We start from the raw sequence: 26,137 nt of genomic DNA, 5'->3' as shown, positions 1-26,137 counted from the left end.
TGCTTTTTCGTGGTATTTAAATTTTAATGAAATATTAAGGTTAAAAATGTTTTTCATTGACAAATAAATATTTCAATAATGCTGTAACGAGTGTCACTCGTTAAAGGTGAAGCCTAAGCGCCTCTATCGCGTGGGGCGACGTAAAAGCCGTGAAAACAAACCAGAGAAGGAGAAGCGCCCGCGAGACGAACGAGCGAAAAAGTGGGAGAGAGGAGAGAGATTAGGGCGCCGACCAGCGCGTGTTAGGCGCGCGTAGCACGGGACAGTAGGAATAAGGGGAGGGGGAAAGAGAGCGATTAGGCCGCCGGCCGGCGTGCGCGACAAAGGAGTGAGGAATGCGTACGATTAGTCAAGTCCGGACCTGCGGGCAAGAAAAACGCGAGTGAGCGCATTGGAAATTGAAGGAGCTTCCTGACAGATATTACGCTAAGACTCGGTAGTTCTAAGGTCGCTGAGAATCACGCCCCAGGGAAAGGTCATTCGCTGCCCATTACTGCCAGTTGCCCAGAGCGATCTGAGGCAACAGTCGAGGATCGCGGGCAACTGCGAACCCGGGCAGGGAAAACCTTGACTGGAAGGCGTGTCGCGAGGAAGGGCCGGAAGCCGACGCAACTTGCGAATACCCTTGAGGATACCCTTGGCGGCAGCAACTCGACCCCGCAGCGTAAGTTCCCGACATTAATTGTAAGTGCGTGCGGACAGAAAGCGAAACTAGACAGTGCGCGTCTTTCTCTCTCCCATCGCGAGCGCGATATACCCTGCGAAATCTCTCGGCCACGGCGTTATCTTTGTATGACTTAACGCGGCAAAGGAGAATAAATTTGTAAATCTTGCGACAACTGGCTGAGACTTTTCCTTTCGAACTCCCTTTGATTTTCCTCTCCTGTCGCCCATAACAGAACCTGCCCGACCTTGAGTCACTGGGCAACCCTAAATCGTCGCACGTGTCCTCCACGTGTGGGCTTTCTCGGGCTCTAAGGCGAGAGGTCAGAAGATCGAGCTATTCCGAACGAGCTGATCGAGGTGGCGGTCAGCCTCGTAACAGAAGGAATATCTTTTCTCTAACGGGTAAGATTTCTATTCGCGTCCCGAAAGAAATACCCCGTTACAGTGGCGCCTAACGTGGGGCGAAGGTAAGGAGTGGAAACCTCCATTAAACATTCGTGCTTCTTTTACAACCCGAGAGAGAAAGACAAAGATAGGTCGAACAAACAAATTGTAAGAGGGCACGTGTAAAGCTCGAGAACGCGCGACTCAAAAATACAAGTTCGCCGGAAAAATTCCAACTTGATCGGAAATAAAAATTGCGTAACTCTTGTAAGGCCGAGAGTACATAATAACAACACTGAGCAGGCAGGACAAAGAGCGGTCACGAGTGAAACAAAAGCATCAAATTTCAAGAATTTGATAGAGCCAGGCTTGGGCCGATGTAAACATCGACCGAGGTCGAACTCACAATAATATAACACGCGAAGACACAATCCTAAGAATTTCACTCGCATATTACTTTTTCGCTGTTTTCCTTTTTTCACTCAACCGCCCAGCGACGAGCTTGTACAGGACGGCGCGCCCAGGAAACTAACAATAATTTCGCCAGCAAATAGCTGACGAAAGTAATAGGTAGGATAATTGTTAACAAAAAGCGTAGCAGGACGCGCCTACGAGTCGCGCGCATACAAATCGGCCAGTCAACAAAATAGCCTGTATTGTCGAAGTCATCCCGACAAGTACAAAACGACTGGCCCTCTATTACCAAAAAAACAAAAAAAAAAGCAAATACACGTGCGCACAATAAGCGAAACCCAATAACAGAGAAACAAACACGCGTTTTTGTATCCCTGTTAATAAAGAGTTTCGCAACTAAAATGTCTAATCTCGACGACACAACATCGGAAATCGAAGCTTTCGTCGAAGGCATGTCCCAACCAGAGCTCGAGCGAACACTCAATCAACTAGAGCTGAAACAGGCGGGAGAGCGCACCGACCAGGAAGAAAGATTAAAAAACTAGTTGATGGGGGACTACACAGCAGCCGATTTCGATATAACGAAGACAGCAAAGAAGACATCGGACACGATGAGAAGGATAGCCCTCCGAACCAGATACATAGAACAAGAGTGCACAGCACTAGAAAAAACGCAAGCAGCAGAAGCAAGTAGCCACCTTCTGTACAGGCTTATGACCGACGACGAAATTAACACAAAACTAAGCCTCACAACAGAAGCAGCAATGCAAAACGCAGCAGCAAAGAATGCGCGGAGCGAGGAAGACGAAGAGTCGACTCGCCCAAACACGCAAACATCAGAGCCCATTGACGTCGAAAAGCGCCTACAGCAAACGCCACCGGAGTTGCTGAGCCTATTCGGCAAATATAAAGAGCGAATAGACTATTTGCAAAAAGCGCTAACACGAGCGATGGAAAATACATCGTCAGTAGCAGCAATGTGCCAATCAATATGCGCTACCCAAGCAATAGAAGCGGATAAATTAAATAGAGCTTGACATCGAATAGGTATACTAGAAAATGACCTCGATGATATGGTGGAAACAAGCAAAGAAAATAGTCGAAGCCCACAACCTCCGGCGAAATCGGTAAATTTCGCGGACACCTTCACGCTCCACTACGATCCCGCTCTGCCGGGCAGCACTCCCCTCCGGGCGAACCCGACACCGGGCGCTCGGTGGCCCACCGAGCGCCCCCCGGTTCCACCCTCAGGAGGGAGTGGACAGCAGAGGACTAACGACTCCTCAGCTGATCGCGCTGCCGGACAAACAAACAATTTCCCGTACAACGCGACGGCTAGTTTTGCGTTCCCAAAAGACGTCGGCAGAATAGTCCGAGGCTGGCGGAATAAATTCTCGGGGGAAGATCAGCAGAGCATCGACGTATTTTTGGAGAAACTCGAGGCACAAAGGATATCAGCGGGGCTGACCGAAGACGAAACGCTAAATGGGCTAGCGGATTTATTCACGGGAGCAGCGCAAACGTGGTACCTAAATAATAATAGAGACTGGACTTCGTACGGAGATTTTATTCGCGATGCACAAGAGTGGTTCGGCACGAGTATACAGCAGCAACAACGCTTGAAAAGAGAAGCTGCAAGCGAGGTATCAAGGACCCGACGAGCCCGCGCGAATTTACCTGACGAAAATCCAAGCGATGATGAATAAAGTTCAACCCCCAATGCCTCAGGAAGAAGTAATGGAGTTGGCCTATTCGAACCTGCTGCCGGAAATCCAACAACACATTCGAAGGAAGGAATGCTCAAACATACGAGAGTTATGCAGACGAGCAACTGAAGTCCAGAACGATTTCCATTACGCTCAGTAGAAGCGGCAAATGATCGATCCAAAGACGGCACTTTTTCCCGAGTGGATGTACCAGTCCCCTACGACTGCCACCTCCACCCAATCCCAGCCAAAAAGGACGAAAATTTCCGGCATGGGGGCGGAAAAGAGCGAGGTAAAAGAGAAGGCGAACCAAGCGCACCTCTCAGTAACGGCCGACAACAGTGGTACCGCGGCCCCTATGAGTCAAATGGAGGAGCTGCTCACGCGCCTATTGAGGCGAAGGCCCTCCCGCCCAATGAGGGTAGCCAGGGTCGCACCAGCCCTACAGGACAAGGAGCGACGTTTAACCCCAAGCCCAGGAGGCCAGTGGATTATTCGAAGCCGCTCCAGTGCGGCAAATGCAGCAAATTAGGTTATAGCGCGAGGTATTGTCCCGACTGCAATAAGCCCGCCGGGACGGGAAACGAGAGGGGCAGCGGCTAGGAGGAGCCCGGGCCGCTCCCAACGTTAAAGGGCTCCACCAGGCAAGGCAGTCGCGTGAGAAGTTATGCCGCGCGCTGCCCGTGGTCTCGCCCGGCGGTAGCGAAGCAGCGTTGAGGGATGGAGTGGCGGATCAACTCTATGGCCTCGCGACAGAGGCTGACCGCGCGGAAGGAGCGTCACCAGAGGGAACCCGCCCGGAAAGTGAGGCAGTGCCTCGCTTACAAGAAAAGGAGAGTGATACGGAACCATTCGTCACAAAGGTCGAGAAGGTCCCAGAGAAGGAAGCACGAACCAGAGACGAGCAGGACCAGACGGCTTCGACACAAGGCCGAAGTGACTCGGGACGTCGTGTTGAGTCGAAGAGCAACGCGGAGAAATTCACGAGCACAGACACCGTGAATAAACGTGTGCCAAAGGACGCAAACGGTAAGTCACCGGCAGTAGGAGCCACAAGAGGGAATCGCTCAAGTAGTGGGGAATGCGACGACTACGAACCTGAAGACGAGACGAGATGGTGGTTATCCATCCAAATTGGTAGTTTTCGAGTTCGGGCATTGTACGACTCGGGAGCATCATGTACGACGATGGGTTCGTTAGGCCAACAGATAGCGGCCGAGATGAAAATCATTCTCGACGTAAGAAAAGCGGGCTCGTGCCAGCTTCCCGATGGTAGCTCTATCACTATCATAGGACACGTTATGTTGCCCTTTACGGTAGGCGGCGTAACGCGGATAGTGAGAGTAGCAATTATTCCTCATCTGGAAAGTGAGTGCTACGCCGGTATGAATTTCATGAAGGCATTCAAAGCAATCCCCGATCCAACGGACAACACGCTACTTTTGAAAGACGAGCGAGTGAGTGTGCCGATGGAGCTGGCGAGTTTGCACGGCATACCAGAGATGGCTTCTATCGGAATCGCAGATGTGTCCGAATCGCAGCGTAAGGAGATAAAAGAGCTTGCAGGGCGGTTGTTGCCCGAGTCCGATAAAACACTGGGCTGCGCGATCGGTGTGGAGCACGAAATCAGCGTGGGCGACGCCCGCCCGATTAAGAAGAGGTACTATTCTGTCTCTCCGCGAGTAGAACAAGAAATGCATCGCCAAGTGAAGCAAATGTTGGCTGCAGGCGTGATAGAACCGTCGAACAGCGGGTGGTCAAGCCCCATTGTGATGGTACGCAAGGTGGACGGATCATATCGTTTTTGCATAGATTTTCGGGAAGTGAACAGAGTGACCAAACCTGACGCTTATCCAATCCCGTACATGCAGGATATTTTGCGGCGTCTGAGAAATGCAAAATATATATCGACGCTCGATCTCAGCTCCGCTTACCATCAGATCAGCCTGAAGAAAGAGTCTCGCCCGATCACCGCATTCACGGTACCGGGCATGGGTTACTTTCAATTTCGGCGTATGCCCTTCGGGCTATCGTACGCGGGGGCGACCTTTCAGAGAGCAATCGACGCAGTGATCGGACCTGAAATGGATCCGTTTGCTTTCGCTTACCTAGATGACATTATAATAGTATCGGCTACGTTCGAAGATCATAAAGAACATCTGAGGCGAGTACTGTTGAAATTGAAAAGCGCAGGTCTCACGGTAAACCAGGACAAGAGCGTTTTCTGCAAATCAGAAGTGAGATACTTGGGAGTGCTTGTCAACCGAGAAGGAATCAGGCCGGACCCCAAAAAAGTCAAACTCATCGTCGAGTATTCGATACCCCGATCAATCCGCAAATTGCGCAGTTTTATGGGAATGGCATCCTGGTACAGGAGGTTTATCGATGACTTCGCGACTATTGTCGAACCGTTGATAAAGCTCACGAGAAAAAAGGAACCTTACGTATGGGGCGAAGAACAACAGACGGCTTTTATGAAAATTAAAAGCCGCATGATTTCGGCCCCTATCCTCCAACCTCCCGATCCCGATGGCGATTTCGTCCTGCAAACTGATGCGAGCGACTCCGGATTGGGAGCGGTTTTGACGCAGACCGTGGAAGGGGAGGAGAGAGTGATTGAATTTGCCAGCCGAGCACTCTCCAAAGCGGAAAGGAATTTTTCAGTGTCGGAGCGGGAGTGCCTTGCGGTAGTTTGGGCCACCGAAAAGTTCAGAGCATACTTGGAAAGTTACCATTTCAAGGTGATCACCGACCATAGTTGCCTGCGGTGGCTACAAAGCATGAAACACCCGACAAATCGGTTGGCTAGATGGGTGCTAAAGCTGCAGGGCTATTCCTTCGGAGTAGAGCATCGTAAGGGGGCACTCCATGCAGTACCCGACGCTCTATCTAGGATGTTTGAAGAAGAGGCGCCCGGGGCGGCAGTAAGCGCCCTCACTTGGGCAAATCAAACCACGGACAAATGGTTTATGGATCGTAAGAAGCAGATCATCGAGAGCCCGGAGTTGTGGCCTACGTGGAAGATTGCCGGGGAAAATTTGTACTTTTATTCCCCCGACCGGGACTCGTCCGACGACATGAGCGAGGACGAAAATTGGAAGCTGGTCGTGCCCAGCGAATACCGGAAAAAGGTATTGGAGGAGTGCCACGACGTCCCCACTGCCGGCCACTTAGGGCGAGAGAAAACACTCGCCCGCGTTCGGCGCTTCTACTTTTGGCCCTCACTACTCAAAGACGTCCAAAATTACGTACGAGTCTGTCAGATTTGCCAGCAATGCAAGGTGGAACAGCGTCCCCCTTACGGATGTATGGGACGTCGCTCGATAAGCCGCCCTTGGCAAGTCGCGGCGGATGATATATCCGGACCGCTGCCCAGGACGGCACGCGGATATTCGTACATGTTTGTCTTCGTGGATCTTTTCACACGCTGGGTAGAGTGTGTACCGATCCGAAAAGCTAACGCTAGGACGATAGCGAAGGAGTTCCATGAGAAGATATTGACGCGTTTCGGCACGCCGGAGACGTTCCTGTCGGATAACGGAACGGAATTCAAAAACCGGTACTTCGACGAATATTTGTCGGAGCAAGGTATCCTTCATGAGTTGACGCCCATTTACTGTCCGAGGGCGAACTCTACGGAGCGTTATAACCGCACTCTCAAGACGATGATTAAGTCGTATCTCGAAGGACGGCACAATGAGTGGGACGTAAGACCCAGTGACTTGGTATTCGCGTTAAACACGGCGAAACATAACACAACGAAAATAAGTCCAGCGATGTTGAATTTCGGGCGGCAGCCGATCCCGCCCCATACGTTGCGCCGAACTCAAAACTCTCTCGTTAGCGGAAAGGAGGACGAGAGAGAGCGGCAGAACTGGGCAGACTACCTGGGGGGGTCTGTCCGCGCTATATCGGAAAGCAACGAATAGATCAGGAATAGAGCAAGGGCGGCAGGCGAGCTTTTTCGATCGGAAGCGTCGCCCCACTCCCTTCAAAGTTGGAGATTAGGTCTGGCGAGTGAACCGCATTTTGTCCTCAACGGATAGCGGAATCACGGCAAAATTGGCGCCGACGTTCGCGGGGCCTTATATGGTGAGAGAAAAACTCGGCCCCAATACATATCACCTGGCGAATCATCAAGAGGACCTCGACGGAGTAATCCATGCCGAAGACTTGAAGTCCTTCTTTCAAGAGGGGGACGAAGGAGACGACGAGTATACCCAACCGCCGGAGGGAAGCGAGGCGAAGTGCGACCCGCCCCAGGAAGGTAATCAGCCACCGCAAGATGAAAACGCGGGTCCGGACAGTGAGACACCGCCTGAAAACAAGGGCGACGGCGTATTGGGCGGAGACCCAGGAGGTCGAGACCTCCTCGGACCGGTTAAGAGGGGGCGAGGTCGCCTGCGGAAAACCCCCGCCCCAGTTCTCGAATTACCGTCGGTAAGGCACCCCCGAGGCCGACCACGAAAAAGCGTACAAGTGGTTCGCCGGACGAGCGTGTGAGTTAGAGCGAGGCGAGTGAGCGAACCAATTCATTAAATCATCTAAACATCATCTCTTTCCTTCAGCCTGATGGGCTCCCTATTCTACCTCTTCATCAAAACCATATAACTCCTTTACAGGATGGAAAGCGCCCTTCACGAGGCCGTGGAATGGCTCGTGGAGAATGTGGAGCGCTTACAGCTCGAGCCCGAGAAGAGGGCCGTTTTCATCGCGGCCCGTAGGCGATTCCGAGATGCCCTACGGCGCGCCTTGTCCATCGAAGACGATGAGAGCCGAGCTTCGGAGCTGTTGGAAGCCGCGAACTGGCTGGCCGACGCCCTATGGACATCCCAGCTAGGGCGGGCACTCCAAAATTTATTGGACGGGGCGAAGGCTCGCTTCGCCCTTGGGTTACAGCGCGCACGGAAGGAAAGAGATCTTCCGGCGTACCTGCAGAAGACAGTACCAGAGGCAACCATCCACGAGGCTCGTGGGGCCACGGAGGGGTTACCCATAAATACCGCGGGGCGGCCCGGACTTTGCCCACCGCCCAAGAACGATCTCCGCAAGGAGTTGTTCTCGCAGTATATACCAATGGGGACCTCCAAACCAAGGCCCAAGCCCCATGTAATCGAGCTAATAGACCTCGTGGATGACGGGGAAGATGGGCAGGACACCCACACCGGGGAGGAAGAAACCTCTCCCCCTCCTAGACCGTCTATGGAGGCAGAGACATCGCCGGAAACCACCTCTCCCGAAGGAGGTCGGTCAGTCCCCGGCAGGGAAACCTCGAGATCGGAGGTGCCATGCCCCACTGAACCTTCCAGAGGAGAAGAGGGGAACGAGCCCGTAGCATCGGACGACTCGGACCACGCGCCCACTTCAACCAAAAGTGACGGCGGAACCTCCGGCGCCATTGGAGACACTAGACCATCGTCCGACGCTGCGGAACCCGCCCGCGCGACCCGGCAGGGCCACGGAGCACGGACGCCCGACCGCCCCTTCGATGAAGAAGACTGGCCCACCTCGTCACTATCGTGGAGCGAGGCGACGTCGCCAGAGGAGTGGTGGCAAGTGATGGAGAGGGGCCTCCGGGAATTGGAAAACGCCTGGAAGTACATTAGCCCCTTACACACGCGGGTAATGGCGAAGTTCCAGGCGTACAATGAGCTACCGGGGACCCACTCTTACGTCACGCCCTGGGTAGACCGGGTGCTGACCCAGAAGTTCCCAAGGCAGACACCTCTGAGGATGCCCGAACGCTCGACCTCAGCCACCCGGACGTCAGGGCGAAGACGAAGTCCTTCACCCTGCAAGATAAGCGTTGATGCGTCTCCGTCGGGCCTCGGCTCGGTGAACATCACGATCAACCTGGGTGACGGACGATCTGGGGAACGGGCAAGGGAAAAATCACGCCCTCGCCCCAATCAAGCCCCCCAGATACAAGGTCGGGCGCACCTGAGGCAGCCCAATCCCAACATCGTCGACCCCGCGGGAGTACGCGAAGGAAAGTCGCGGAATGATGACCAGGGCTGCTACATTTGTGGGCATCCAGGGGTAGCTAAGTCCAGCCGGTGTCCGCGGATAGAGGAGCACGGAGCTATCCGACGAGACAGGAGGAAAAGGAGAAGAACCGGACCCGAAGAACAGGAGAACAGGTTGTACGACGGCGAATAGAAAGAAATAAATAAAACCAAACGAGAAAGAGAAAAGTTCGAAGTCTGTTTCCCCTGGTCATTCAATCCCGCCGAAAATCCCTACCAGTCCATCTCTCATTCATCGCATCACCAAGGCCGCCGGCCGGCGTGCGCGACAAAGGAGTGAGGAATGCGTACGATTAGTCAAGTCCGGACCTGCGGGCAAGAAAAACGCGAGTGAGCGCATTGGAAATTGAAGGAGCTTCCCGACCGATATTACGCTAAGACTCGGTGGTTCTAAGGTCGCTGAGAATCACGCCCCAGGGAAAGGTCATTCGCTGCCCATTACTGCCAGTTGCCCAGAGCGATCTGAGGCAACAGTCGAGGATCGCGGGCAACTGCGAACCCAGGCAGGGAAAACCTTGACTGGAAGGCGTGTCGCGAGGAAGGGCCGGAAGCCGACGCAACTCGCGAATACCCTTGAGGATACCCTTGGCGGCAGCAACTCGACCCCGCAGCGTAAGTTCCCGACATTAATTGTAAGTGCGTGCGGACAGAAAGCGAAACTAGACAGTGCGCGTCTTTCTCTCTCCCATCGCGAGCGCGATATACCCTGCGAAATCTCTCGGCCACGGCGTTATCTTTGTATGACCTAACGCGGCAAAGGAGAATAAATTTGTAAATCTTGCGACAACTGGCTGAGACTTTTCCTTTCGAACTCTCTTTGGTTTTCCTCTCCTGTCGCCCATAACAGAACCTGCTCGACCTTGAATCACTGGGCAACCCTAAATCGTCGCACGTGTCCTCCACGTGTGGGCTTTCTCGGGCTCTAGGGCGAGAGGTCAGAAGATCGAGCTATTCCGAACGAGCTGATCGAGGTGGCGGTCAGCCTCGCAACAGAAGGAATATCTTTTCTCTAACGGGTAAGATTTCTATTCGCGTCCCGAAAGAAATACCCCGTTATAATGCTTATTATTCAATCCCGGAAATGTTTATTTTTCAATGAAATTACATATAGAGAAAAATAGGAAACTTGTATTTTTCCAAACCTAAATTCTAAAAGTTGTTTATAAATATTACATATTTACAGTGCACAATTTTGAAAAAATTGAGTTTTCAATTTCTAAAAAATATTTAATAGATCAAAAATTATTAACAGTTAAACTTGCAAAAAAAGTTAATTTTCCAATTATAAACTTTTTAAAAATGTATTTAAAAAAAAAAACTACAAGAGACGTTTTCATCTTAAAATGACCCAAATTATCTATAAAAAATTGTTTTATTGAAAAGGAATTATTTGTACACGATTATTTAAACAACTGAGTTTTAAACAAAGCCTAGGGGTTTGTTGTAAAAATTATTAGTACCATTGGATTCAGCAGGTAAAAATACATAAGATTACATGGTTTTTACTTTCTGCCGTCTTACAGTATACAGGATGATACCCGGTTCCCGGATTAGCAGTATACGGCAGTATCTGCCGCGCAGTACTTAGGGAGAGAGAGCGCGCAGTGCACGGGAAAAGGCAGTGCGGTAGGAGGTAGTGCGTCATGTTCGACTGTATTTGGTTTTTCACTTTTTATTTATTTATCTATCTATCCCTCTAATCATTTTTTCTCTTTATTTCTTTATTAGTAACAATTATCTTACTTTATAATACTTTTATTTTTAACTATCTTTTCTGTTTTTCTTTAATCTCTGTATATTTCAAATTCTGTCATCCAAAGATAACCTCTTACAGATGACCTCTGGCCACCATGCATCTTTTTCTAACGATTATGATTTGATTTCTCAGTTTAATCCTAGTATAATTATTTCACAAATGGGGCGAAAAATATTAACAATAACAAAATTAGTGGTAAGTTCAAGAATAAAAGATTGAATGGAGTTCAATATAACGATCATTCAAAAGGATGTAAGTCTTAAAGTGATGGAAATATCTCTGAATATGATGATGATTCACAGAGTAAAAAGGATTCAACTACTGAAGTTATAGTTACATATAGTTATAGTGGCATACCACCTGATAAATCTAGTGTTGAGATACCTAATAATAATTCCCAATTTATTAAACCTGATAAGCTTGTCGATAGCTCCCAAAACAGTTTGATTTCTCCCACACAAGTTATGAGTATTCCCAATCCTGAAGTTCACTTTGCCAAATTAGATAAGCCTACAAACTCATTAAACACATACTCATCAACAAACACTGGCCCATACTATAGTCTTTATTGAATCTTTATTGAATCAAGACTGGATGCCACAAAACTTAGTCAACTTCTTGCTAATTCATACGATAATTCTTTTTTTCCTGGCTGTATCCAATCCTCTGGTCTTCAGAAAGTGTCCATTTCACTCAAAACAAGACAAGCTGCAAATAAACTTATTTATGATCCTAAATTGACTTCTAACAATCTCAGAGCTTCTATTCCTCTCTTCCGTTGTAATAAACAAGGTTGAATAAAGGATGTTCCTCTTGAATTTTCAGCCTTTTGAACATAATCCATTCTCCCATTCCCATAACTAAAGTTAGGCGACTTCATCGTAAAGAGATCAAACCTGATGGCACTATTGGACTTATTCCTACTTAATCTGTCAAACTTACATTTGATGGTCAGTCTCTACCGCCAAATGTATACATCTATTCTGCAAGTCACTCAGTTTCTACTTATATTCTTCCTTCCAAGATCTGCTTCAATTGTTTCATATTTGGACATCTCAAGAGTGAATGTAAAGGCAAGGCTCTCTGCTGTAATTGTGGTAGATTTCAACACAACACCAAGATCAACCCAACGGATATATGTCCTCGACTAAACCTAACCCTTGTTTGCATTAATTGTAAAGGTGATCACTCACCGACATCTAACAAATGTCCTGAGTACTTATACCAACAACATGTTAGAAAATTTGCAGCTGATAATAACTTCTCAATTCAAGAGACTCTTAATATTCAATTTAAGGACTCTCCTCCACGTTATTCTTCTAGATCTTTTGCAATCTTCAAAAAAAAAAGAAACAAACTTTTATACTATATACAATCATCCAACAAACTCCAATACTTCTAATGCTCATTTCATTGATCAAAATAATTATCCTCATCACTCCAAACACATAATTCAGAGGCCTGCAATGGCTCGGTCGGTAGGGCGACGGACTCGCACCCGGTAGGCCTGGGTTCGATTCCCAGTCCCTGCTGATTGATACAAGCACCACTGAAAAAAGTTTCATGTGCTTTGTTCTCAAACACATTGCAAGCCTCCGTCGCTGATTAGCACTGATGGAGCATAAATAGAGCGACGTTAAATTAAAAAAAAAAAACACATAATTCAGTATTCCAACTCATACTCTTCATGTGTATCACCTCAGTCTCAGCAACACTCATCATCCTCATCATCAAATTCTTTTCCTTCTTTACCACTTCAAATGAGCTTATCTCAACCATCAAGCTATAACACTCAAAGTACAAGATCTACGTCATCAAATGTATAGGACAAGCTATGACGTGAGAAATCCATGTCTTTACCTTCGTCACCTACTTACTCATTTTTATGCCCTCTCAATCATCATCTTTCTTTTTATATGCTACCCAATGAGTACCTAATCCACTTTCATCATCTAAATTTACAATAGCTGTCTCTTGATATTGCGGTCCATCGACTGGTAGAGCATAACGCATGAAAACATCTCGAAAATTTGCAATTTTTAGTATTTTAGCATATTTTTTTATATCATGATCTGTCAGTGCTCGATTAGGTAAAGTTACTTCGAGCTTTTTTTTAAACCTTTTCCATTTGAAAATGGTTTTAGATGAAGACCATAACCTTTAATATGCGGTTTCAAATAAAGTCCTTTACCAATAGCAATAGCTTTCATAGTTTTATTGTGTCTATGAGCTTCTTTCGATTAATTTTGTGCGGCCTTAGCACTGTTAACGGCTTTTGCTATTGATGCAGCTCCTCCAGCTATAGCTCTAGTGGCGCTCAAAGCGACAAATAATGGAATTAAAAGCTCTACCCACTTGTGACGTATTTTCGAGTAGACACACACGTCGTTAGTGTACTTTTAGCAAACGAGTGACACTATAACTCGTAGTGGTGAATTGCTGCATGTATGAGACCCCGCTCACTTAACGCTCGCTAGTTATTTGATAAATATAATTTACATATAAGTATATTTTATGGGACATAAAGAGTAATAAAAAAAATCAAATAACTAAAATATATTTGTATAGGGGCCCTTCTATTACTATCGTAAATATAGGCACAATTATTCATATATATATAATAAAATAATGATATGGATCGAAACTCTTATTAGTCTCGACTCCACTGGTTAACGACAAAGGTATCAAAGGTAGTAATGGCTGCGTTTGACGAGCAATTTGAATTTAAGTTCTTTTAAATATAATCAAAATATTGCAGACGTACTATTCATCCTATACACATGCATATTATATTATCTGGGGACGTGCTTAATTGTTAAACACTTCGTCAGCGTAGGCTGTCATACGACGTAATCGAAAAGATCGTGTGACGCTAGTCTGATCGGTCGGTGCGAGCGGTATTTATAACAATAAAATAAGAAGAGTCGCGAGAATAAAATACAAAAGCCAAAATAGTTAAGAATTTGACAATCACACACACACACACACACACATACACACACACACACACACACACACATATATATATATATATATATATATATGTATTCAAATATATATGGTACGTTTCACGTTAACCGAATCACCTGCGTACCCAAAATTTGTGTTGATGGATCTTGACGTTTGAGGTATCAAAATGTATGTTTGGACAAGAATTTTCACAATTTTACCGGCGAAATTCAAAATTCAATATGGCGGCTACAATATGGCGGCCGGAAGCTGGAAAAAAACCGCGTGTAAGGCATAAAAAGCTTGCAGAAAGAAAAATGCGAATCCTATCGGGTCATTTTTAGGCTCAAATTGTAGCTTAGGGATACCCTTTATTAGCTGTTGGGGTGGGATGAAAAAATCCAACATGGCGGTTCCAATATGGCGGTCGAAATTCACTATGGCGGACAAATTTTTAAAAATCAACAAATTTATACCAAATTCGATATATGGGGGTTTCTAGGGTCGCTGTTCACAAATCCGGGGTCAGATTTACAAAATTCAAGATGGCGGATCTCATATGTCAGACAAAATTTTAAAAATTAACCGACTTTTCTTAAATTCGTTATAGGGAGATTTTTGGGATCGCTGTTCATAAATCTGCGGTCGGATGTACAAAATTGAAGATGGTAGATACAGGATGATGGACCTAATTTTAAAAAATCAATCGATGCCCCTAAATTCTGTATATTGGGATTTTCGGGATTGCAAAATTCAATGTGGCAGATGTAAGTGTATAAACCACTATTTTTAGTGAAAATTGCTACTCTTAGCACTACCCAGAAGCAACGACGTGGACGTAGTAGTTTTCTGCTCCCTTTGGGGTGCTTGTTTTTAGTGAGTCCCCTTGCCTGTCACTATCAGGATGCTTATTAATTTTTAAAAATCAACTTATTTGTAATTATAATCAATTTTTGCAAGTAGTTTTTTTGCATGAGAGTATTCTAGTACAGATAGAGTTTTATCTGTATTCGGAACGAATCCATGCGATGATTGGATTTTTGTAACTTTTGGACATTTATTAAATCTCGTTTTCAGAACTGAAAGGACTTTTTCATGATCCTTCTTAGAATACAAGAAAAATTTTATGCCAAATTCTCGTTTATTAGCCCAATTAAAGAGGCTCTGAACATTCAAAATTGCTTCATTTTCTGAAACTTGCAAGCTCGCTCTTGTAGCTTCTCTTTTTACAATGGCTCTGACGCCATCTGGAGCTCCTTTTCCGTGAGCAGTGGCGGAAGTATGCCATTCAGCATCCACTCCAAAATCCATCTTGTGGTTCATTAGATTAACCATCTGATAACGATTTTTGAAGTGCTGTTTGGCACCGTCACTGATACAGGGTGACCCATTTTAATCGCTACACCTGGATTTTTCGAATTCCAAGACAGATAGGAAAAAATGGTTCAGACAAAAGTTGTAGGGGACGAAGGGGGCCAAACAATGGTCCTAATAAATTTGACCTTGAACTTGACATTCAAGGTTATTCCAAGGTCAAGTGGTTTTTTTTGAATAGGAACACCTATTTTTGACCCCGGATTCGGAAAGAGCGGAAAATTTCACGTTCAAAACCATATTGAGACATTTTTTTCACGGTCATTTCAAGGTAAAATCAAGGTCAAACTCCGAAAAATCCATTTTAAGTCGTTTTTCCACGAGTCACAGGCTTAAGTGGTTCAAACTGATCGTAGATTTAGTTACATCACTTAATTAAAGTAAGTCTCTTCGCCTCACACTGTACGCCGTGCTTGATTTAAGTGAGTCCCTTCGCCCCTACCTTGAAATACTGATTTCCGATTGTCGCACCACGATAATTACTTCAGCTTTCTCCTAAAAGTAACGTCGTGTCAATAATCTTTTTAGGCTGATAGTCAACCATTTAAGAGCCAGCCATTAATTACTATTAAATTTAAATACTAAAATGGTATCAAAAATATTAATAATTATAATATTCGCCTGTATGTGGTTGCGACTAAAAAAGAAAAACGTTTGTCACACTTTATTAATTGTAAATTTTATAAAAAACTAATTTGATGCTTTTTGTAAAAAACAGAAATGTTGTATCTTTATTTATTTTTTCGAAAGTTATGAGAAAATTGAAGATGTGAGCTGTAAATAATGTGATTGTTTAAAAAGAATAGTCATAACTTTCGAAACAATAAATATGCAACATTTCTTTATTGTACAAAAAGCATCAAAGCTATTTTTTCTAGAATCAAACTATCAAAAATAAAGTTTAATATTAAAAATGTGCGGAAAATATTAAAATCGGTCAGCAGTTCAGATATTATTACAAGAATCTTTGACTGAACAGAATTTATTTGTAAATGTGCTTTTAATGATTACATTATCAATATTAGTATTTTTTAAGTTTGAACGGAAATAATTCACAATATTTAAAATAAAAGCAAGTTTTGTATTATGTGCAATTCAAATTAGAAATAATTTAATGATTATTACTTTATTATAAAACTTACAATTACAAAAGTGTGACAATCGGAACACTTGTGGCAAATACACTTTGTCAGATAAAGTTACCGTAATCTAGGAACATTTTTCTTTTTTGGTCGCGACCGTATACGGGTGAATATTATAATTATTATTATTTTTATACCATTTCACTGTTCTAATTTAATAATAATTAATAACTGCCTCTGAAATGGCTGACTACGCGCCCAACGAGATCGTTGACATGACGTTGACTTTAGGAGAAAGCCGAAATAATTATCGTGCTGCAGCAAGAATTTATGCTGAACGCTATCAAGACAGATGACACCCCGAAGCTATGGCTATCAGACGTTTAACTCATAGAGCTCGTGGTGGACACATGGTTCGTCAACGTGGGCGCCATCAATATGATGAAAATGATAATCGGGTTGTGACTATTCTGGCAATAATTGATCTTGACCCACAGATAAGCGCTCGTCGAGTCGAAAGGGAAATCGATATTCCAAAAAGTACATTTTTAAGAATTATGAAGGTGCCTAGATATCATGCATATCATATTACTCTGGTCCAAGAGCTACAGTTTACTCATTTTCAACAGCGTATTGTGTTTTGCCAATGGGCTTTACAAATGATAGAAAATGATCCAGACTTTTTTAATTTTGTTCTTTTTTCTGATGAGGCAAAATTTCAAAGTGATGGGGAATTGAATAGACATAATTGTCATTACTGGTCTGATGTTAATCCTCATTGGGTCAGAACTGTAAACCATCAAAGACGTTGGAGTATTATGGTATGGTGTGGGATTATTAATGATTATTTGATTGGATGGCCTGCTTGCTCACCCTAGCTTACATCACCAGATTTTTACTTATGGGGGTACTTGAAAAATGCCGTTTTTGCGGAAAGACCCACCACAAGATTAGACATGATGGACAGAATTCGTCGAGCATGCGATGCCATTCCAAGGCAAACTTTGCTAAACACTGTTCGACACTTCCAAAGGCGTTTGACTATGTGCCTGGAAGCAAATGGTCGTAATTTCGAACATTTGCTTCGAGGCTAGATAAACACATAAGTGAGAGGCGAAGGGACTCACTTGAATCACGCACCCCGAACAGTGAGAGGCACGGGGACTCACTTTAATTAAGCACCCTGAACAGTGAGAGGCACGGGGACTCACTCAAGCACCCCAAAGGAAACAGTCCTTACTACGTCCACGTCGTTGTTTCTGGGTAGCGCTAAACGTAAGGTTGACACATTTACAACAGAAGTTTCAATGATCATGAAGTTTCCGTTAAACAAACATCATACATGGGATAGAGATGTGTGGGACTGGGGGATGTCTGGTGTAACAGTTTAGCATGTGAGGCTATGAAGAGAATGGGGTTCGGATGTGCAAGTTCGATTTTTGTTTACTAGGATGTGAAAGTTTTGGATGTATGGGTTTCCGTTTTAAATCAACGATCAATTTGAACCACTTAAGCCTGTGACTCGTGGAAAAACGACTTAAAATGGATTTTTCGGAGTTTGACATTGATTTGATCTTGAAATGACCGTGAATAAAATGTCTCAATATGGTTTTGAACGTGAAATTTTCCGCTCTTTCCGAATCCGGGGTCAAAAATAGGTGTTCCTATTCAAAAAAACCACTTGACCTTGAAATAACCTTGAAGGTCAAGTTCAAGGTCAAATTTGATAGTACCATTGTTTGGCCCCTTTCGTCCCCTACAACTTTTGTCTGAACCATTTTTTCCTATCTGTTTTGGAATTCGAAAAATCCAGGTGTAGCGATTAAAATGGGTCACCCTGTATATATGATCTTTTTAACATTCGGTATGACTTTGCAGATTTCAGGTACAAGTTTTTTTTGCATCAAGTATACAGCAGCAGCATCGTGCTTAGTACACTCCGACATCGATAAACAGCAAAAATGTTTTAATTCACCTTCTGATTTATAGTAAACAACAGCTGGAAATATTGTAGATTGATCATTATTATAATGAAATTGCTGGGCGGCATTTTGAGCAACGTAAGCATAATTTTCTGAAAAATCTAATTATACGAGCACTTCACCAGCTGAAAGATTATTCTTTTTTTCTTCAATAAACTTAGACTGTTGCTTAGCAATAAAGTGATGAGGTATCAACTTTTTCAATGCAGAAGAAAGAACTTCAATGAAATCTTGCGTTGATAGACACTGCTTTATCAGTGTACATCTGTCGGTTGGCTGCCAGGTACTGAAGATTACTTGACTAATATTATTCTCTTCCATAACATTTTCAACGTAGTCTATGAATTTTTGAATTTTCGGACAAAGATCATACTGCTCCAAATAACAGTTTTCTGTCGGATTCTTACAAAGAACATAATTTATACAGTCTTTATAATCTTTGAGAGTACCATTAGACATATTTTCTAGATTAATAGCGTCAATCATCGCTTTGAAGTTTTCATGTATACTACACACGCATACATTATACGTACCAGCGGATCCTGCGAGTACACACCACCTTGGTCTGAGCTCGGCAAATTTGGTAAGACCAATCGGATATTCAGAAATTGTTGGGAAATTGATTACCCTGTGTATTTTGCAAAATGAATACCTTTTTTTGGAAGCATCAATGTCGCAGTAAATTTTTTCTTAAAGTATAATATCTCAAGCATTTATCCATAAATTTATAGCTAAAAATATTAAAAATTATGCGACTTATGATTATTTAAGTGAAATTTTTTTCATGTTTTTTTGCAAACTATTTTTCAAACATTTTTTTTACTAGATTAATTTAAATAAATGACTATGAAACCAATTAGACTTCGAAAAACATACCCTAAAGTACATTATATAATGTTTTTGAACAAAAATATTAGATATTAGCTAAAGAAAACTTATTTTAACGCGTTGGGATATTAAATACCCTATGTGTCAGTTACGTATATTGGAACCAACAGTGCTAATTACGGGATAATTCCAAATTTGACATTCAATTTATGAATAGCAACTTTAACAATCCCATATACCGAATTTTAGGGCAATCAGTTGATTTTTGAAAATGTTGTCCGCCATATTGGATCCGCCATCTTGAATTTTGTAAATCTGACCCCGGATTTGTGAACAGCTACCCTAAAAACCCCCATATATCGAATTTGGTATAAATTTGTTGATTTTTAAAAATTTGTCCGCCTTAGTGAATTTCGACCGCCATATTGGAACCGCCATGTTGGATTTTTTCATCCAACCCCAGCAGCTAATAAAGGGTATCCCTAAGCTACAATTTGAGCCAAAAAATGACACGATAGGATTCGCATTTTTCTTTCTGCAAGCTTTTTATGCCTTACACGCGGTTTTTTTCCAGCTTCCGGCCGCCATATTGTAGCCGCCATATTGAATTTTGAATTTCGCCGGTAAAATTGTGAAAATTCTTGTCCAAACATACATTTTGATACCTCAAACGTCAAGATCCATCAACACAAATTTTGGGTACGCAGGTGATTCGGTTAACGTGAAACGTCCGATACAATATATTTAACCCATTGAATGGTAATGGTACATATAAGTACAACTTTTTTTGTCTCGGTTTCTTTTATATTTCCATTAAATTTTTAATTTCTTTACGTGCACATATATATTTTTTAGACTCTTGCAAATCTAACTTATCAATATTTGATGAGAAATTGCATAAATTAATTTATTAATATGTGTATTATAAACAATTAATGTGAAAAAACGCTCTTTATCTAGATTTACATTTACAGTTCATAATATCAGACATCATGGGTCGAACAAAATAAAGGCCCAAAACAAAAGCACATAATAGAAAAGGAAGGCATCGTAAACGAGTTTGGCAAAGAGTGCGCACTAGTAGGAAACGCAAGAATATTAAATCTAATGTCTCTATATCAACTTTTAATAGAAGAGCTGAAGAAATTGCAACTCAATGTAATAATGACATCGCACTATTAGAACGGGCTTTGCAAATTGCAAAAACAAAGTGTAATATTAATTCACGAATTGATAAAAATGAAGAAAATGAGAGTTCAATAATTCGGCATGATAAAGATTCTGCTTTAGCATTTTATTTAGACTATGACTATAGTGTGCGTCAATACAAAGTGTTGGTAGCATATTGTAAATCGAAAAATTGTTCGATTTTCCCACCTTATTTGGAGATAGAGGCGGCCAAAAAAGAATGTCTTATTGGCACAGAGGTTGAGTCCGAAACTGAAATCATAGTAAACTTGCAAGCTATTTTAAATAAAACTGTTGAACACTTAGCTAACAGTGAGGCAAAAGATTGGGACGATATGAGTTTATTGAATTTAGAAATGACAGTACATCTTGGCTTTGATAGCTCTGCTAATCATTTGAATCCTCAACAAAAATCTAATAGTCCAGATGAAAATATTACCAGTGCTCAGCAGTCTCTTTTTGTTACCTGTTTTAATGTTATTCTAATTGCCAATAGTTATAACGATAATTATGTTTGGTTAAACCCAACACCTCAAAGCATTCGTTTAACTCGACCACTGAGAATGTCTTTTGAAAAGGAGGATACTGCGGCAATAACAAAAGAGATTGGGCGATTAAATGAAGAAATCACTTATTTGAAAAAACATAAATTTAAATTGGAAAATGGCAAATCGGTCTGCGCAACATATCTTCTATATAAAACAATGTTTGACGGAAAATGCGTTAATACTTTGGTAGGAAATTCCGCTACCACCAGATGCCCTATGTGTTTAAAAACGACACACTAATTCGGAAATATGAAAGAAAAATTTATTCCTGATAAAGACTCATTATTATTTGGATTAGGGCTACTGCATGCCGAGATAAAAGCATTTGAAAATTTATTACACTTGTCATATAGACTAACAATAAAAACATGGGATGTGCGTGCTAAGTTGCAGGGTAAGATTATCCTATCATTGGTTATATATTTGTTGACTTATTTGATTTTATAATTAAAGATGATTGCTTATTGCTTAAATTTTTTATTTTATTTCATTAGAAACTTTCAAGCAACAGAAACGGAAAATTCAAATTGTACTATACGATAACTTTGGAGTTAAAATCGATTTATGCTTACAAGGGTACGGAATGACCAATACGGGCAATCTGGCGAGAAGATGCTTCAGTGATCATATAGTGTTTGCTGATAATTTAGAGTTGGATCATACTTTAGTTAAAAATATAGCACAAATTTTAATTTGCTTCAAGTCAAAAAACCGATTAGATTTGGATAAACTCGAAAAGTTTTGTTTTGAGACATATGAACTACATTATACATTATATTCGTGGAGTAGGATGAACGTTTCCACGCATAAATTATTAAGATATGGATGCGAAATCACTCGGAAATTTTTTTTGGCTATAGCATATTACTCCGAAGATTCGAGTGAAGCATGGCACAAATTAAACAGGAGGAATATGATACATAGGGCTCGCCAAGACAGTCGACAACATAGATTTTTGGATGTATTTAATCGAGCCATGTACTTATCAGATCCAAAAATATCACTCTAACATCTTGGAGAACGTTTACAGTCACGAAAGCAAACTCAATGTTTTCCAGAAAAAATTGAAAGTTTTTTTATAAGGTATTTTTTTCTACGATTGTGATATTAATAAATAATTAACTTATATTATTTAAATCTATGAAATGATTTATAATTTGTAGTACTGTAACAATTCAAGATAAAGATAATATCGAGGATGGAAGCTTAAAAGATCCTTTGGATTGCATAATTGACGATGTTTTCAATTTTCAAGATTCTTATAGTGATTACGATTAACGAGGTAGTTATATATTAAAAATCTATGAGTCTCATGCTAGAGGTGAAATAGGTGGAAAAAAAAACAGATTATTTTATTTAAAAAAAATAGTTCAGTAATAAAAATGTAATAAGCAGTTAATTGATTAAGTACATTTATATATTTTGATTCGCTGAATCTGAACCTGAAGTAGAATCGCTTCGTAATGCTCCGTTCATTTTTTAATCGCGAATTAGCCGTATTTGAAGGAGTATTTCGCATTGAAAATGAGAACGGAACGTGGTAGGCCACTTCTGACTACGGAGTGGTGTTCAGTGGGAAAAATTACATAGAAATAATCTATATAATATGCTTGTTATAGATATTTTCTGTCTTGTGTGCTGAGATTATAGACTCGTTGAAAATGTTGATACTTTGACCTAATTTTTTTGTTCAAAAATAAACAAAAAAAAATTTTAAATGACAGGTTATCATTTGTTATTAAAAAAGCTACAAAATGGCCTATTTACTTTTTAAAAAAAAATTACTGAACCATATTTAAAACTCGAAATACTCTTTTTTCTTGAGAAAATTTGAACTTTGACCTTCATTTTGAAGGTCAAAAGTTTAAGTGATTCATACGCGACCATTTTTCCATTATTCTACATCATTTCAGCTTTAAAATACCGTTGGGTTCATTTTGCTAGAGGTGTTGGTTGGCGATTTATTTCATTTTGGAGATTTGTTTCTGATTTGGAACACTGTGCGGCGTTTTTTGTAAAAAGCAACCTTCTTTTTCCAATCCTCAATCACTTCGACTTGCGTACGTTTTCGTGGAAAAAAATGCCAAAGAGAAAAAAGTTTCATTTTGTGTCCAAGAATACAAAAATAAAGTCAAAATAAAGAAATAGAGAAAAAATTTTTTTTCGGTTTTTTAGCGCATTAAAAAAATAAAGGAATTTAACTTTTTTTTTATGCTTAGTTTTAGTTTTTTTGTGATTTAATATGTCCCTAGACATAGTAATTACCTTTAAAATGCCCTGCGGTTTTTTGTGATAGGATGATTTCCGACCGAGATACAAAATTTTTAAGTTTGCCTAATTTTGAGGTAAGCATGGCAAAAGTGATTGACGGGCAGTGTATATCTAAAAATGTTACATATTTTAAAGTTTCATTATTACTGTTTATTCTCTTGTAAATTAGAAAAAATCTGTCCTGCGAAAATAGGCGGGAATATCTGTGTATAATTACGTTGATTTTTGCATAGGCTAGCATTTACTCCTAGCCCTGCAAAGTAAGCGCATGAGATTGAATAAACTTGGCCTAAGTTCTTTCTCTCAAATGATTAACTGAGCAAATCCTTTCTTTTCTATTGGAATTTATGCTCGACTCATATACGAGCGTGGTCCGATAAGTACTTAGCCTACAATAGAAAAACGAAAATTTTGGAAAAGTGGCGTTTTATTTTTCAACATAGTCTCCTTTTAGTTCGATACACTTGGCCCAGCGATGCTTCAACTTCTTTAACCCGTCTGAAAAATAAGTTTCCACGAGGTCTGAAAAGTAGGCTTCCGTGGCAGCGATTACCTCCTCATTCGATTCAAATTTCTGCCCGGCGAGTGACTTTTTCAAGTTTGGAAACAAAAAGAAGTCGCACGGGGCTAAATCTGGAGAATACGGTGGATGAGGCAGCAGTTCGTAGCCTAATTCGACCAATTTGGCCATGGCGACGGCGGAGGTGTGAGCCGATGTGTTGTCGTGGTGGAAGAGCACTTTTTTCTTCGCCGAATGAGGCCGTTTTTTCTGCAATTCGACGTCGAATCGGCCCAATAATTCGGCATAATACAGTCCTGTGGCTGTTTTGCCCTTCTCCAGATAGTCGATGTAGATCACACCTAATGAATCCCAGAAAACGGTGGCCATCACCTTTCCGACCGACGGGGCAGTCTTCGCCTTCTTCGGAGCACTTTCGCCGGGTAAAGTCCACTGTTTCGACTGTTCCTTGGTCTCTAGTGTATACCAGTGGATCCATGTTTCGTCGACTGTCACGAAACGACGCAGAAACTCCTTCGGATTGCGCTTAAACAACGTCAGACATTGCTCTGAAGTTGTCTCACGGTTGCGCTTGTTGTCCGGAGTGAGCAAACGCGGCTTTGGAAACAGCTTTCTCATGCCCAAAATTTTATGCAGGACATGACCTACGCGATCTTTTGAAATGCCTACGATCTTAGCTATCTCGCGCACCTTCAATCGTCGATCTGCCAATACGAGATCGTGAATTTTTGTCACGTTATCCTCCGTGGTAGCCGTTTTCGAAGCACCTAGACGTGGCTCTTCAAAAATCGACGTGGGACCACGTTGAAACTCGCTAAACCAATTTTTGACGGTCGCCATCGAAGGAGAAGAGTCACCCTACACAGCATCTAAGCGCTTTTTGATTTCACTGCGCGATTTCCCTTCCAAAAACAAAAATCGAATCACCGACCGACACTGCTCTTTTTCCATTTTTCAAAAATCAACGGACACACTTGCTTTCACACGCTCTCAAAAATAAACTACAACTCCGATCCGGCTAAAATCTTGACAGTAACCATCGAGAAGGTTGTACTACGTGATAGAATATTTCTTTTGCGAGAGTGGCGCCATCGGGCGGTGAGGCCAAGTACTTTTCGGACCACCCTCGTAACATTTTGCGCTATAAGAAACTTGGGCTGAATTGCATCCTTCTATAAGAAAGACTGAATCTCTGCTTATGTGACACTTCGCACCATAAGAAACTAGGCTAAAGTCTATCTTTTCTTAAAATCTAACTCATATAATTAAATATTCATTTATTATGTTATTTCAAAGTTAATAATTAGAAGCATTTTTAAAAATTGAAACAAATTCTTACTCATTAACGGGTCAGATCACAAGAGTACCAACAATAATATAAATAAAAGGTGATACAAACATCATACGTGACAAAGCTGATTTAGAAAATACATTGAATAAAACTTTTAAACCTATGGTTGATCCATTGAAGAAATTTATGAAGGTAGTTATTGATAAAACTAACGCTAATACTAAACAAGAAACGAACAAGGAGAAGAAAATTGATTACGGAGAGGTCCCCCAAGCTGGCGCAGCTGGCGTTGAACCAGACCATGAGACAAGTCGGACGATGGATGATAGACTACGAACTACAACTCGCAACAGAAAAAACGTAACTAATGTTTCTCACGAGAAAACGCATACAGACGATACTACACATGTAGGCCAATCAATGAAGATTTTCTCGTGACATTAATACTATCAGCAAACCGACAATGCAAAGTTGTTTAATATTATGCGAAGATGAAAACGTATATGTTTCCAACTCGCAACTTTCATTTAATAACTTTTTACAGTCGTTTGAAATTTGCAAAAACATGTTTTTCGCGTATAAAACCAAAACTATTGAAGTTAGGTATGTACCTCAATGGAATAAGTTATAGATAATAGAATTATCTATAAAATAAGCTGTCGCTCATCTCAATCGAGTAATTAATAATCAATATAATTACAAAAAACATCAAAATTGATCAAAAAAGGTAACATTTCAAAAATTCATATCTCCACATAGAGTGATGTTGAAAGAATTAGCTTATGATATTTTGTAGATTGCATTGTCTTCTTCACGTATGCTGAATCTGAGCTATATACGAGGTGTGTTCAAAAAGTAAGGTGACTTTGTATTTTTAAGAAAAAATATTTATTTATTTATCGATTAATATTTAATTTATTTATTTATCAAATAATAAAAAATATTTATTTATTTATGTTGTCCCCTTCAAAGTAATCCCCCTCAGATACAATACACTTATGCCAACAGTTTTTCCAATCCTCAAAGCACTTCTCATAAGCACTTTTCGGTATAGCCTTGAGCTCTTCCAGCGATGCAGTCTAAATAAAAAAATCGATAATCGAAAGTACGTTGCCCGTGAAATTTGAAAAGTCACCTTAATTTTTGTACACA

Source organism: Phymastichus coffea, unplaced genomic scaffold (assembly GCF_024137745.1).
Source record: "Phymastichus coffea isolate CEN01 unplaced genomic scaffold, Cenicafe_Pcof_1.1 PCOF00008, whole genome shotgun sequence".
Lineage (NCBI taxonomy): Eukaryota > Metazoa > Arthropoda > Insecta > Hymenoptera > Eulophidae > Phymastichus > Phymastichus coffea.
Note: the sequence above shows the minus strand (reverse complement) of the source record.